The sequence below is a fragment of the Cebus imitator genome, unplaced genomic scaffold, assembly GCF_001604975.1.
Source record: "Cebus imitator isolate Cc_AM_T3 unplaced genomic scaffold, Cebus_imitator-1.0 Scaffold47, whole genome shotgun sequence".
NCBI classification, from domain to species: domain Eukaryota; kingdom Metazoa; phylum Chordata; class Mammalia; order Primates; family Cebidae; genus Cebus; species Cebus imitator.
This window is the reverse complement of record NW_016107362.1, coordinates 973,153-987,790: the sequence shown is the minus strand read 5'-3', so window position 1 is coordinate 987,790 and position 14,638 is coordinate 973,153. Positions and strand designations below refer to the sequence as shown.

The window sequence follows — 14,638 nt, the reverse complement described above, 5'->3', positions numbered from 1 at the left end:
AAGGAAGGAAGGAAGGAAGGAAGGAAGAAGGGAGGGAGGGAGGGAGGGAAGGAAGGAAGGAAGAAAGAGAGGGAGGAGGCAGGAAGGAAGGGTAGGAAGGAAACAAAAGAGGAAGGGAAGAAGGGAGGGAGGGAAGGAGGGAAACAGAGAGAGAAAGAAAGAAAGAAGGAAAGAGGCAGGAAGGGAGGGAAGGAGGGACAGAGGGATGTAGAGAGGGGAAGAAAGGAAGGAAGGGAGGGAAGGAGGGAGAGAGGGATGGAGGGAGGGGAAGAAAAGAAGGAAGGGAGGGAAGGAATGAAGGAGAGAAAGAAAGAAGAAAGAGAGAAGAAAGAAAAAAGAAAGAGAGAGAAAGGAAAAAAGGGAGGGAGGGAGGGAGGGAAGGAAAGGAAAGGAGGGAGACATAGAAGATCCTTAAATCCATTTTGCTAGGTGAAAGAAGTCAGTCTGAAAAAGCTAAATAGTATTTTATTTCAACTATATGATATTCTGGGAAAGGCAAAACTAAATAGACAATTTTAAAAACTGCTCTACAACATAAAGTTTATTAATTAAAAAAAATTAATAGAAATGGGTATTCTGCCAAAATGGCTGAATAGGAACAGCTCCAGAGCATAGTTCCCAGTGAGAGAGACACAGAAGGCATGTGATCTCCACATTTCCAACTGAGGTACCACATTCATTTCAATGGGACTGGTTGGACCATGGGTGTAGCCCAAGGAGGGCAAACCGAGGCAGGCAGGGGCACTGCCTTACCCGGGAAGTACAACTGATCAGAGGATCGGGGACTTAGCCCCATCCCAGCACTCGGGTTCAGATACTGTGCTTCTCCCATGGCTTCTGCAACTCACAGTGCAGGAGATCCCTGCTGGGCTGAAAAGTGCCACGAGTTACCTGCACAGATCTGAGCAGCAGCTCTGGCCAGCACCTCGGGTTGTCAGCACAGATCTGGGTGGATGTTCTGACTAGCACCAAGAGCACCTGCAGGACAGAGATACCTGCTCCCCAGAAAGAGGGGGAGCTGAAAGCAGGGAGACAGGTGATATGGCTGGGCAGGTCCCACTCCCACAAAGACCAGCAAACTGAAACCCTCTCTCTTGAATTTCCCAGCCAGCACATCAGTTCAAGCTCCACCCCAGACAATGGAGCTCAGTGGAGGGAAGGGTGTCCACTATTGCTGAGGTGAGTCTAAACCTACCTGTGTAAACAAAAGCTAGAGGAAGCCTACGCAGCAGCTAGACTGAGTCCATGACAGCCCAGCAGTGCCTCTGCAGGCAGACAAGGGACAGACTGCCTCCTTAAGTGACTCCCTGACCCCTGTATAACCAAAAAGATGCCTCATACAGGGGAGCTCTGGCTGACACCTGGCAGGTACCCTTCTGGGACAAAGCTACCAGAGGAAAGATCAGGCAGCCATCATTGCTGTTCTGCAATCCCCACGGGTGATTCCCAGGCAAGGAAGATCTGAAGTGGACCACCAGCAGTCCTATAGCAGAGGGACCTGACTGTTAGAAGGAAAACTAAAAAACAAAAAGAAATAGCTTCAACATCAACAGAAAGAATGTCCACTCAGATCCCATCTGAAATCACCAACTTCAAAGATCAAAGATAGATAAATCCATGAAGATGGGAAGAAACCAGCACAAAAAGAATGAAACCATCAAAGACCAGAACACCTCTCCTCCTCCAAGGGATCACAACACCTCACCAGCAAGGGAACAAAACAGAATGGAGAATGAGTTTCACAAATTGACAGAAGCAGGCTTCAGAAGGTGGGTAATAACAAACTTCTCTGAGCTAAAGGAACATGTTCTAACCCAATGCAAAGAAACTAAAAACTTGAAAAAAGTTAGGCAAAATGCTAACTAGAATAACCAGCTTAGAGAAGAACATAAATGACTTGATGAGCTGAAAAACACAACACGAGAACTTCACAAAGCATACACAAATCTCAATAGCCAAATCGAGCAAGCAGAAGAAAGGATAACAAAGATTGAAGATCAACTCAATCAAATAAAATGAGAAGGGAAGATGAGAGAAAAAGCGTGAAAAGAAATAAACAAAGCCTCCAAGAAATATGGGATTATGTGAAAAGACCTAATATACGCTTGATTGGTGTGCCTAAATGTGATGGGGAGAATGAATCCAAGCTTGAAAACACTCTTCAGGATATCATACAGGAAAATTTCCACAACTTAGCAAAGCAGGCCAACATTCAAATCCAGGAAATGCAGAGAATGCCACAAATATGTTCCTCAAAAAGAGCATCCCCAAGGCACATAATCATCAGATTCACCAGGGTTGAAATGAAGGAAAAAATGCTAAGGGCAGCCAGACAGAAAGGACAGGTCACCCACAAATTGAAGCCCATCAGACTCACAGTGGATCTCTCAGCAGAAACCCTATAAGCCAGAAGAGAGTGGGAGCCAGTATTCAACATCCATAAAGAAAAGAACTTTCAACCCAGAATTTCATATCCAGCCAAACTAAGCTTCATAAGTGAAGGAGAAATAAAATCATTTATGGACAAGCAATTGCTGAGAGATTTCATCACCACTAGACCGGCCTTATAAGTGCTACTGAAGGAAGCACTAATCAAGAAAAGGAACAGCCAGTACCATCCACTTCAAAAACGTACCAAATGGTAAAGACCAATGATGCAATCAAGAAACGGTGTCAACAAAATGGCAGGATCAAATTCAGACATAACAACATTAAGATTAAATGTAAATGGCCTAAATACCCCAATCAAAAGACACAGACTGGCAAACTGGATTAAAAAGTCAAGACCCAGCAGTGTGCTGTATTTAGGAGACCCATCTCATGAGCAGAGACACACATAGACTCAAAATAAAGGGATGGAAGAAGATTTACCAAGCAAATGGAGAGCAAAAAAAAAAAAAGCAGGGGTTGCAATCCCAGTCTCTGATAAAACAGACTTTAAACCAACAAAGATCAAAAGAGACAAAAAGGACATTACATGATGGTAAAAGGATCAATGCAATAAAAAGAACTCATGCTCTGTAATCCCAGCACTTTGGGATGTTGCCTGCCTGTAGTCCCAGCTACTTGGGAGGCTGAAGTGGAGGATGGCTTGAGCTCAGGAGGCAGAGGTGGTTGCAGTGAGCAGGAATTAAAAAGAAAGAGAAAGAGAGAAAACATTGAACTTTCTCAATAAATAAAGAGAAGTTCTTTTTGTCCATCTGCATTTGTGACAGATAAAATTTCTCGAGCTCTCAGCTCTCTGAGCTACTATATATGTGGTGGTGACCCATCACAGTTTTTGATCAATTGTATCAAAAGACTTAGGTTGTCCATCATGGTTTGATGGTGTGGGTGGCAGCAGTTATATAAGTCATTTATTTGTGAGTATGGTTCATCTGTTCATGAGTGTTTACCATGCCACTGACCTTAGCATATCTAAGTGTTCATACTTGCAAAAATATGTATGTCATTATTGTCTATTTTATTGCATAAAGTGACTTGTAAACTATTGTCATGTTTTTGTATGTTTCATTTCAAAAATGTAAATGAATGTCTTTTAAAGAATCTTTAAATTTATTTTTTTCAGAATCATATTTTCAGGATTTCAATCTTCCAGGATTTCAACATTCAGGATTATGGCACTTGGGATTGTGTCTTTCAGGATTCTGACCCAAACCCGACTTTCAGGATTCTGTTCCCAGCCCAATTTGGTCAAGGTGACATCAAAAGAAAAGGAAGGGGAGGACGGTGGTTGGCAGGACATTGAGGCCTAGCCAGGAGGTGGATCTGCCTACAGCGTGATGGCCAAAGCCCTATGGAAGATGAGGGGATCAATCCATTTGGGAGGGCAAATGAGGATTGGAATGAGGCTACATTTATATCTTAAGGAGGAACTACCTACTCACTCCACCTTCATGAATTGGACCTGACCAAAACTAGCTATAAGTGGCCTGGCAGAAATGATATCACCATTCATGGAGGCACTGAGAAAATGTAATTAACACAGGCCAAACTGGGCACTTGTGTCTTGCTGGGGACTGGTAGCAGGCACACAAGCCCACAGATCCCATGTTGGTGACTGGGAAAAGGGGTGGGACTAAAATTATTCTAAAGAGAAAGCAAGGAGACAGTCTCAGAAACTCAGACATATGCTCAGGAGTTTACTCCCTCCGGGCTCTGATCTGCACAGAAAAGCATCTGTGAGCCCCCACAGGGGGCAAAATCCAGCATGCCTCTGTGTACCAGCACACAAGGCCACACAAGTCTCCATGGCCACCCAGTTCCCACAGTGGCATCCTGACCACCCATCCTCAGGACCCAATCGCCTTCCAAAGGCCGCCATCTCCTAATACCATTGTGTTGGTAATTAGGTTTCAGCATATGAATTTTGGAGAGACACAAACATTCAGGCCATAGCAATGACTCATATACTGTGCTCTTTTTAATCCCAGGGGTGTTTTCAGTCATAGGAGCTCATTGTTGACACAATTCCTCTTACAATGGGTATTTTTCCAACCTACATTAGAGCACAAGCAACAAATTTAGAGAGACAGGATTCAGCACAAGATCATCTGAAAACATCAAGTTCCAACAGCTAACACACTGACGAAATGAAATAAAGTTTGTCAGGCTAAAGCTGCTGTATGGAAGAGACAACTACTTCCTCAGGGCCCAGAAGGCATCACTGCATTACAACAGATTATAAACATTGATGTTCATGACCATGATGCTGAGCAAACAAGAAAAGATTACCTGGCTAAGGCATAGAGGCAGGTGCGCGAGCCCGCAGACCCCATCCATGATCATGACTGAGACAAAGGATTGAAACTGTTAGGGGGGCTCAGAACCTTTTGAGGCCCTGTTCTGCACAGGAAAGCATCTATGAGTTCCTGGGGGGACAAAAGCAGGCACCAACATTTTTAAAGTAGGCCTCTGAGCTGCAGGAATAACTGAGAGTATAGATTACCAAAATAAGCACTGCTCATCGCTCAGTTCCATTTACAAAGGACCAACTTTTCGCCATCAGGGGATATACTGGAAATAGTAAAACGGTCAAGAGATGAGTCCTTTATTTACAAAGGATCCACTTTTTATCATCAGAGGATATATTGGAAATTGTAAAACAAGCAAGAGATGAGTAGAGTTTCAACCAACCATTCTTTGGAAGAGGGAAAACTCTGAGTTAGGAAACTTTTATTACAGAACAGCATATGCTTAAAAGCTCTTCACTGACCCACATAACTTTTCCCAACTGCCCATCAGAACACCCACTGAGACACACATACATTTGAAAATCCACTTTACCACTGAAAACAAAGAAACACAGAAACGTAACGGCAGGATCCAGGAGCAGCTTCACTCATGAAAAAGTAACCAGAGCTGTGTTAGGGCAAACCTGCCACATTCAAGCTTTGTCTCAGGAAAATAGACTCCCTGATGAAACACTGGAAGAAATTTTGTCCCTCTCTCTGTTTGTCTCTGATTCAAACACTGAGTATGAGCTTCAACTGGTACTTAACGAGTAACTAGGCAGTGTCCCTTTTACCCCAATGGTACTGATATGAATGGATCAGCACACAGAGCTTTCCTTTCATCAACTGCCACACTCCATTCTCCCCAGACTTTACATTTAGCGATGGATGCTACCAGGTAAGAGCTGGACATGGGGCAGGGAACCACTTTAGGGAGCACACGGCCTTCTGAGATGTGTAACTCAGATAATGATACTTAATATGGGCAGCAACTGGAATACTGCTAGCTGTGTTCATCGGGAATTGCAGTTTGTATACACAATACTCCACTTGGTCAAAGTACTAGAGAATTGGGCAATGACAGAAGAAGCTACTAATTTATACTGGTTATATGATCCAAACAAATAGCTCACAATGAAGATATAACAGATAAGAACACTTAGGCAGCAAATAATATTGAATCAAAATTTACAAAGTAAAAAATGTTACAAAACACAGGGAGACATTGTGAATATAAGTATTTAGCATATTTATCTGGGTCATTGTTAGATCAAGTAGCAAAAAATAAATATGTGGAAATTTGAATGAGTTAATTATTAAAGGATTTAATGGAGACATAAACTGTACCCTACAAAAAGAGTATATCATGTATCTAATTCCCTAGAGTTCATGGAGCATTTACTAAAATCAATAGTTTTTTAGGTCAAATATATACATCTTAAATTAAATATCCCCAAACGGAAATTGTAAAAGTCATATTTCTGACTATAAAAGAAACTTTAAAATCACACTTAAAAGTGTTCTAAGAGGCTGGGTGTGGTGACTCACACCTGTAATCCCAGCACTTTGGGAGGCTGAGGTAGGTGGATCTCCTGAAGTAAGGAGTTGGCCAGCCTGGCAAACATGGTGAAACCCCATCTCTACTAAACACACACACAAAAAAAATTAGCCAGGCATGGTGGTACACACCAATAGTTCCAGCTACTTGGGAAGCTAAGGCAGGAGAATCACTTGAACCCGGGAGGCAGAGGTTGCAGTGAGCCAAGATTGTGCCACTGCACTCCAGCCTGGGTGACAAAACCACATTTTCAAATTAAAAAATTAAAAATTATGATAGACAAAAGGGTGGTTTGTATATGTTCCAGCTTTCTCTTCTTGCCTTAAATTCCTGAAATGACCAAATATTTTAAAAAATATTAAGTTATATCTATATCTATTACAGTTAGAGCTATATCAATGGATTGATCAATAGATAGATAGATCCATAACACACTAAAAGGCAAGGGGACCCTTAGGGGACTAAAACCGAGAAGTCTCTGAAATCCAGAATTGGATTCACCTATGATAGAATGCTGGCCTCCCAAAGATGTCTACTTTCTAATTCCCAGACTTGGTGAATATGGTATGTTACATGGCAAAGGAAAGTTAATGTTGCAGATAAAATTATAGTTGCTAATCAGCTGATCATAAAATAGGAAGATTATCCTGAATTATTTGGATGGCCCCAGTATAATCACAAGTATCATTTAAAGTGGAAGAGGAAGGCAGAAGAGGATGCCAGGGTGACGGGATATGAGAAGAGCTTGGCCCACCCTTGCTGGCTCTGAAGATAAGGAAAGGGAACATGAGTCAAGAAATGGGAGCAGCCTCTAGAAGTCTGAGAAGGCAAGTACCTGGATTTCTCTTAGAGTCTCCAGAAAGAATGCAGCCTTGCCAATCCCTTGATTTTAGCCCAACAAGATCTGTGTCACACTCCTACCCTACAGAACCGTAAGATAATAAATGTATATTGCTTTAAGCCACAGTTTGTGGTAATTTGTTACAGCATCAGTAGAAAATTAGTAGAGGCTGGGGCCAGGTGCAGTGATTCACCTCTGTAATCCCAGCACTTTGGGAGGCCAAGGTGAGTGGATCAGCTGAGGTCAGGAGTTCAAGACCAGCCTGCCCCACATGGTGAAACCCTGTCTCCACTAAAAATAAAACAAAATTAGCTGGGTGTGGTGCTGGGCACCTATAGTCCCAGTTACTCAGGAGGAGAATCACTTGAACCCAGAAGGTGGAGGTTGCAGTGAGCTGAGATTATGCTGCAACACTCCAGCCTGTGCCACAGAGCAAGAGTCCGTCTCAAAAAAAAAAAAAAAAGAAGAAGAAAGAAAAAAGGAAATTAGTAGAGACTGGTTTGATCCACAATCCCAACAAGCAGGCTATGAAAATAGATCAACAGCACGTTCACAGGAAGCCTTAAACAGAGTTTGGGTTGCACAAGCAAGAAGCATGACACTGCAGAAATCAAATGCCATAACAGAAAGGAGCCAAACTCAAGATATGAAAAAAGTTAACACCCAACAAACAGAAATAAAAGAGCAGAATAGGCATTTATAATAGCCTCAGAAAGAGGCAAGATTCTTCTAAAAATAGAGGAAGAATCATGGAAATTAAAGACAATTATCAAAATGGAAAACTCATTGGATGAGTTGAGTTGCAAATAGCACCACTAATGAGAAAATTAATGATAGAGATGACCAAGAAGAATTTTCCAAAACTCAGCACAGGAGGCCAAAGAGATAGAAAACATATTAAAAGACATGGAAGACAGATCCATATCTGAATTCCCAGAGGATGGAGAGTTTAAAAAGAAATTGACTCCAAAATCATAAGATACAAGGAGGATTATTTAGCAAAAGAAAGTAGTAAAATTCAGTGCTAAGTACCAAAAAAGTATTTATGACAAAACTCTTCATAAAAATCTCATGCTAAAAACTGCCAATGATAACAAGTGAATTGGCTGAACGTGGGCTAAGGAGGGAGAGAGTGTGCTAAAACCATGTAAGACACTTGCCTGATTGAAAGGAAGCTAGAGATGCCAATTAACTCCTGATATTGTTAGAAAAATATTCATACGTATATATATTATAAAATTAAGAGTAATTATGAGAAAATACAAATGAAAGGAATAAATGTCAGTCATTTGTGGGGAAGGGATAGAGCTCAGAATAAAGAAACCCCAATCAATCTAGCTGTGTCCTGAAGAAATAACACAATGAGTAATTAGGATGTTTCTGGAATTGTAGAAATGGTCTATCATTAACAAGTCTTTAACAATAATTCACACGAGTAGGTCAAACAAGAAAAATAGATAAGCATCCCAAAAAGGTGAAAAACTCATTTGATCAACTTCAATCCTCATCTTTGATTAAAAATACAACTTTAAACTAGATAATTTAAAAGATACTTTGAAAACTTGATAAAGAATACCTCAGGCCAGGAGTGGTGGCTCACGCCTGTGATCCCAACACTTTGGGAGGCCAAGGCAGGTGGATCACAAGGACAAGAGACCAAGACCATCCTGGCTAACACAGTGAAACCCCATCTCTACTAAAAATACAAAAATTAGCTGGGCATGGTGGCACGCGCCTGTAGTCTCAGCTACTCAGGAGGCTGAGGCAGGAGAATGGCTTGAACCCGGGAGGCCAAGGTTGCAGTGAGCCAAGATTGTACCACTGCACTCCAGCCTGGTGACAGAGCGAGCCTCCGTTTCCAAAATAAAGAATACCTCAAATACCTAACTTTGATCAATATCCCACCCCAAGGCATTCCTGCTAAAGTCAACATCAAGAGTGCACACATAACTTTGGGAGGCCGAGGCGGGCGGATGACGAGGTCAAGAGATCAAAAACATCCTGGCCAACATAGTGAAACCCCGTCTCTACTAAAATATAAAAAATTAGCTGGGCGTGGTGGCACGCATCTGTAGTCCCAGCTACTCGGGAGGCTGAGGCAGGAGAATTGCTTGAACCCGGGAGGCGGAGATTGCAGTGAGCGGGGATTGCAGTGAGCGAGATCGCGCCACTGCACTCCAGCCTGGTGCCTGGCAACAGAACGAGACTCCGTCTCAAAAAAAAAAAAAAAAAAGAGTGCACACATGGCTATTTCTAGCCACTGCAATACAGAATAAAAAATAACAAGAAGAAACGTTGAAACGAAGAAAGAGAAACATTATTGTTTTCAGAAGATAAGATTGTCAATGTGGAAAACCAAACAGAAGTCACTGAAAAAGTGTTAGCACAAGTAAAAGAATACAATAAAGCGGCTGGCACAAAACAAACTATTATCATTATTATTTTCTTAAACACTTTTTTTTAAGAGATGGGGTTTTGTTCCACTGGCCAGGCTGGAGTGCAGTGGCACAATCCTAGCTTAAGGTCCTGGGCTCGTGCCATCCTCTCACCTCAGCCCCCCACGGAGCTGGGATTACAGGTACAAGCCACTGCTCCTGGTAAAAATAAATTCTATTTTGAAAAAAACCCCTCAATTTTCCGAAAATAGCAGGTTGTCAAATGAATTTTAGATTCGCTGTATAATTAAATAGTACTATGTAGCCTTTAAAAATAATAAAAATAGAATTGCATGAAAAAATTTTCACTTTATGTAAGTGACATAAAGCAGTTTATTTAAAAAGTACCAAAGTAAATATGTACCTATGCATGTAGAAAAATTAATAAGATACATGCCGAGATACAAACAGTGATTATCTTTGCACAGTAAGATCACAATGGAATTTTATTTTCCTCTTAGTTTTTATTTAGATTTTTCAAACTTTCAGCATTTGAAATTAAGTTTACTATATTATTTACTGAATATTTACCAAAAAATAAATTGCCAATAAAATGAATAGTGTCCAATCTCACAAAAAATAAAACTGCATATTAAAACAAAAAAGCACATAACATCTAGAGGAAACTCATGATCTTGGATTAGATCTCAGTTAAGACAGACTTGCTATAAAACATAGTAACAGGAGGAGAGGCAGATTCCATGACAGCCCAGCCACTAGATGCTATTAAGAAATACATTTTAATTTTTGATAATGTTATTTGGCTATTTTAGGAAAACGTAATTTTTTTAGAGATAGAGAATAAATTATTTAGAATAGGTTTCCAGAATGCCTGTAATTTTTACTGTAAGATATTTAAGCATAAAAAGATAAAGGGAGTCAAAGGAGGATTCTTGTTTCTTCAAAGATGTTTTAAAAGGCAAGATTTTATTTTCACCTATCAAACCAGGAAAATTAAAAAATATAATATCCAGGTTGGTAGGTGGAAACTAAAATAAGAACCCTCACTTACTACTTAGGTAGAATTAAAAAATTATTCCAACCTTTCTAAAGGGCAATTTGGTAATTTATATAAATATCTTAAAAAATACCTCCCTTTATTTTAGCAATTCCACTACAAGGAATTTTCTAAAGAAATAGTCAAAAATGTACACAAAAGATATGACTATAAGAATACTCATGACATAATAAAATATTGAAAAAATCAGAATCTCTAGTGTAGAAAATGGCTAAATCAGTTATACATAAATAATATGCAGCCTCAAATATTGTACTTTGAATAAATGATAATGTTAAATGAATACAGTAATACACAATTATATATGTAGTAGGACTCTAATTTTGCAAAATATGATTAAAACATGACATACATAAAGTCTAGAGGACAAAAAATGTGATGAAATATATCAAATACTAATAGTAGTTCTCTGAATCTCTGAATTATAGATGAGTTTAATTTTCTTTCTTATACTTTCAAATCCTTAAAATGTCTCATTATGAACATATTTTATAATCCATAAATGTTATTTTAAGACAATCTAATAGTTGCCTTTATAGCTGTGTAAAAATATTTTATATTTTATCCTTACAGAAACATGCAGGCTGGCCGCAATGACTCACACCTGTAATCCCAGCACTTTGGGAGGCCGAGGCAGGATCACGAAGTCAAGAGATTGAGACCATCCTGGCCAATGTGGTGAAACCCGGTCTCTACTAAAAATACAAAAATTAGTCGGGCCTGGCGGCACACATCTGTAAATCCCAGCTACTCAGGAGGCTGAGGCAGGAGAATCACTTGAACTTCACAGGAGGCGAAGGTTGCAGTGAGCGGACATAGCACCACTGCACTCCAGCCTCGCAGCAGAGTGAGACTCAAAAGAAAGAAAGAAAGAAAAAGAAACATGGTTGTTTTATTTGGAATATTAAAATATAAAGACAGAGAACTTTCAGATAATAGTAGATAACTGACATTCACAGATGAGGACCCACCCTACAGGTCCCTGGCACCCAGACCCACGGTGTCTGGATTCATGGGACTGAAATTCAGCCACCAGGTGGAAAAGCTGATCAGCTGTCCTTACAGCACCCTGCCACAAACACGCAATATTCCTCCAGGGGTGTTCATATTCTGAGGCAGTTCCTAGCATATACACTAAATGAACAAAACAGTAACTTTTATATTTATGGGAGATAAAAAGAGGAAACATGGGAAGATGAGAGTGGAAGATTAGAGAGTTCATAGTTTTTTTAAAGAAAGTAAAAAGAGATAAACAGGTAAAAGCCATTTATTTTTTAAGTGCATCAAATGAAAAGGGTGAGGTAAAAGATGAAAAAATTATATTTCAGAAAAAAAAGTAGACAAGACCTATGAAAATTAAAACTACAAAAAAAAGAAGCCATCAGAAAACAGAATTAAGTGAGATAAGTAGAGGAAAGATCACATAATCAACAAATAGACAAGAGAAACATTGTTTCATTTGTCAAACTTAAGGTGAGGGACCTGGAGGAATGCAATTGCTAGACTGTGCCAGATTCAAGGTTGTGAAGGGCTTGGTCGCGGCCACTTCCTCCATTTAATAAATGTCTATTCAAAGCCTATTTTTCTGCCAGAGCCGTGCTAGGCATTAGGCACTGGGGATATAAATATGAATAGGACTGACATAATTCCTGCTTTCGAAAAGCTTATGAATTAGTGGCAGACAGACCAGCAAACTATTGCAGCACCATGCGACAAGGGTGATCAAACACACGTCGGCTATAAAAACATATCATATATAGGTGCCGTATCAGTGGTATATATAAAATACTATTAAATGTTTCTGAAAACAATAAACTAGAGAAAGAAGAAAAGAGAACATTGACTAGACCAAAGCAGAAGAAATAAATGAGTTAGTTTTCTTTTTTTTCCCCCCCATTTATTTTATTGCATTTTAGGTTTTGGGGTACATGTGAAGAACATGCAAGATTGTTGCATAGGTACACACGTGGCAGTGTGATTTGCTGCCTTCCTCCCCATCACCTACATCTGGCATCTCTCCCCTTGCTATCTCTCCCCAACTCCCCACCCCCCACCGTCCCTCCCATATTTCCCCCCAACTGACCCCAGTGTGTAGTGCTCCCCTCCCTGTGTCCATGTGCTCTCATTGTTCAACACCCGCCTATGAGTGAGAACATGCGGTGTTTTTCTTAATTATCACAAGTGCTAGCTGTTTTCTATCTTTTCAAGACAGCTGTAAAGACACCGCTTTTTATCTGCTTGTGAAATTCAAAGGACATTTGCAACATCTGCGAAAAGAAACCACTTCAAACCATTTTGCAAAAGGACCGGCAAAAGGAAACATTACCTATTTCCTATACAGTGGTTAACAAACTTGCTTATTTGGAAGCACCTGTGCCATAATGTGAAAAAACCACAGAAATATTTTTACTTACCAAGGTCTCTTTTTCAGAAGAAGAGAAAATAACTTGTAAATGCGCGGAAACACAACGGGAAATGCTTGACAAATACAAGTCCTTAGTTTAAAGTACAGTAAAGCGATACCTTAGAAACAGATTGGTGCCATCTGTTGGCCCATACTGGAATTACTCCTACCTGTGTATTTCCCTTTCACAGGTCAGGAGGTTTATGACTTAGCAGCTTTTTCTGGGCTACAGACTAAACCAGCAATCAACTTTTCTAATTCATGTGAGTAAGCAACTTACAAACATTTCAATGTGAACATAAATATTTTTCTAAGGTAATATGTCTCTGTAAGAGTTTGCAGCCTGGATATTACATTTGTTACCCGAGTGGAAAGTTGTTTTAAACAGCCTGTTTTCTAATATCACCATATTTAACATTTCAAGAACAATTGCAATTACCATTATCATGTGATTCTGAGCATTATTTTAGCTGAATGGGATACTTTAAAATAAAATAAGTATAGCTCTACAATTTGGGGTTTTTTTTAAAAAAAAAATCAACTTCTAAGGAAAGTTTACTGATTGATACATATTTATGGCTACATATTTATGGCTACATATTTAGCCATATCTAGGAGGAATCACACCCACATTCTGATCAACATTTGGTGTTATTAAATGCTTTAGATTTTAATTTATGAATAATAAATAACACTGAAATGCTGCAGGACTAATTTAAAAATCAATTTTCTAAAGACCATTTAGAAGAATTTCAGAAGGACATCAACAAAAGTTGATTACCAGAAGTGTCTGGTTAAGCAGAGACTTCTGGTGGCCAGTAAACCCTTTTCCCAGACTTCTCACCGAACTGAAGTTCTGCAAAGAACAGACAGCATCAGCGAAACAATCATTCTATAATTAATCTCACTGTCTGGAACAATCTCATCGTTATTAAAAATAAAAAATAAAAAACAAGTTAAAACCTTACAATTTGGCTAATGACAAAGTTGGACATCTCAGTAAGACTCACTTCTGCTTTCAGGAGGAAGAGAAAGGCCAGCTTCTTATGATTCATCCTTACTCATCAAACATAACAGGAAGTCTCCTCAGGCCTGGGGAGGCTCAGTAAGGAGTGGATGGGTCTCTGCTCCACTGGCAAAAGGAGACAGACAGCTAGAAAACAGCAGGTATCTGTGACCCTGGGAAACCAGATTTGCAAAACAAGCCAAGGAAAGGGGCTGGGTGTGGCTTTGAGGGAATTTCAAGTAACCGTAGACTAAAATCTTAAGAAAACACACACCTTCACTGCAGATCTGGGCACACTGACGTGTATCTTTAGGAAATTGCATCACAACACCAACGTTTGTGAACAAGGAGACTATTTTGTCAAGGCTGTCATAACTCAGAAATGTCTGCAAGAGGATGACAAAAACAAAAATCAAGTAATAGGGAAGACGGCAATGACAGTTAAGCAAACAAAGAAACAGTACTGGGCCGAACTCTCGACTTGGCCACTTACTGTGAGGCTTGGGACAAGTTCCTTAACCTCCCTTTATTTATCCACAAAATGGGAGTACTTTTAGGAAAGATGATGAATTTAAAGGGGCTGGAGTAGTGACTGATACAGAAGAGAAGTCCTAATAGTAAGGAGTTTGGAATTCTACGTAAG

At 39.9% G+C, this 14,638-nt stretch overlaps 1 protein-coding gene across 5 annotated transcripts in view; it reads right to left on the bottom strand.

Annotated features, from left to right (window-relative positions):
- Positions 1-14,136, bottom strand: part of TLR6 (toll like receptor 6) — a 24,304-nt gene extending 10,168 nt beyond the window's left edge. Inside the window, exon 1 of one of the 5 annotated variants that reach the window (XM_017527275.2) lies at positions 14,000-14,136. The gene's annotated coding sequence lies outside the window, so the exon portion shown is untranslated. Of the gene's footprint in view, positions 1-11,156; positions 11,286-12,999; positions 13,150-13,957 lie in introns of those variants that run through there. The other 4 variants (XM_017527276.2, XM_017527273.2, XM_037738004.1 and 1 more) reach the window with 4 other exon arrangements.
- Positions 14,137-14,638: the final 502 nt, after the last annotated feature.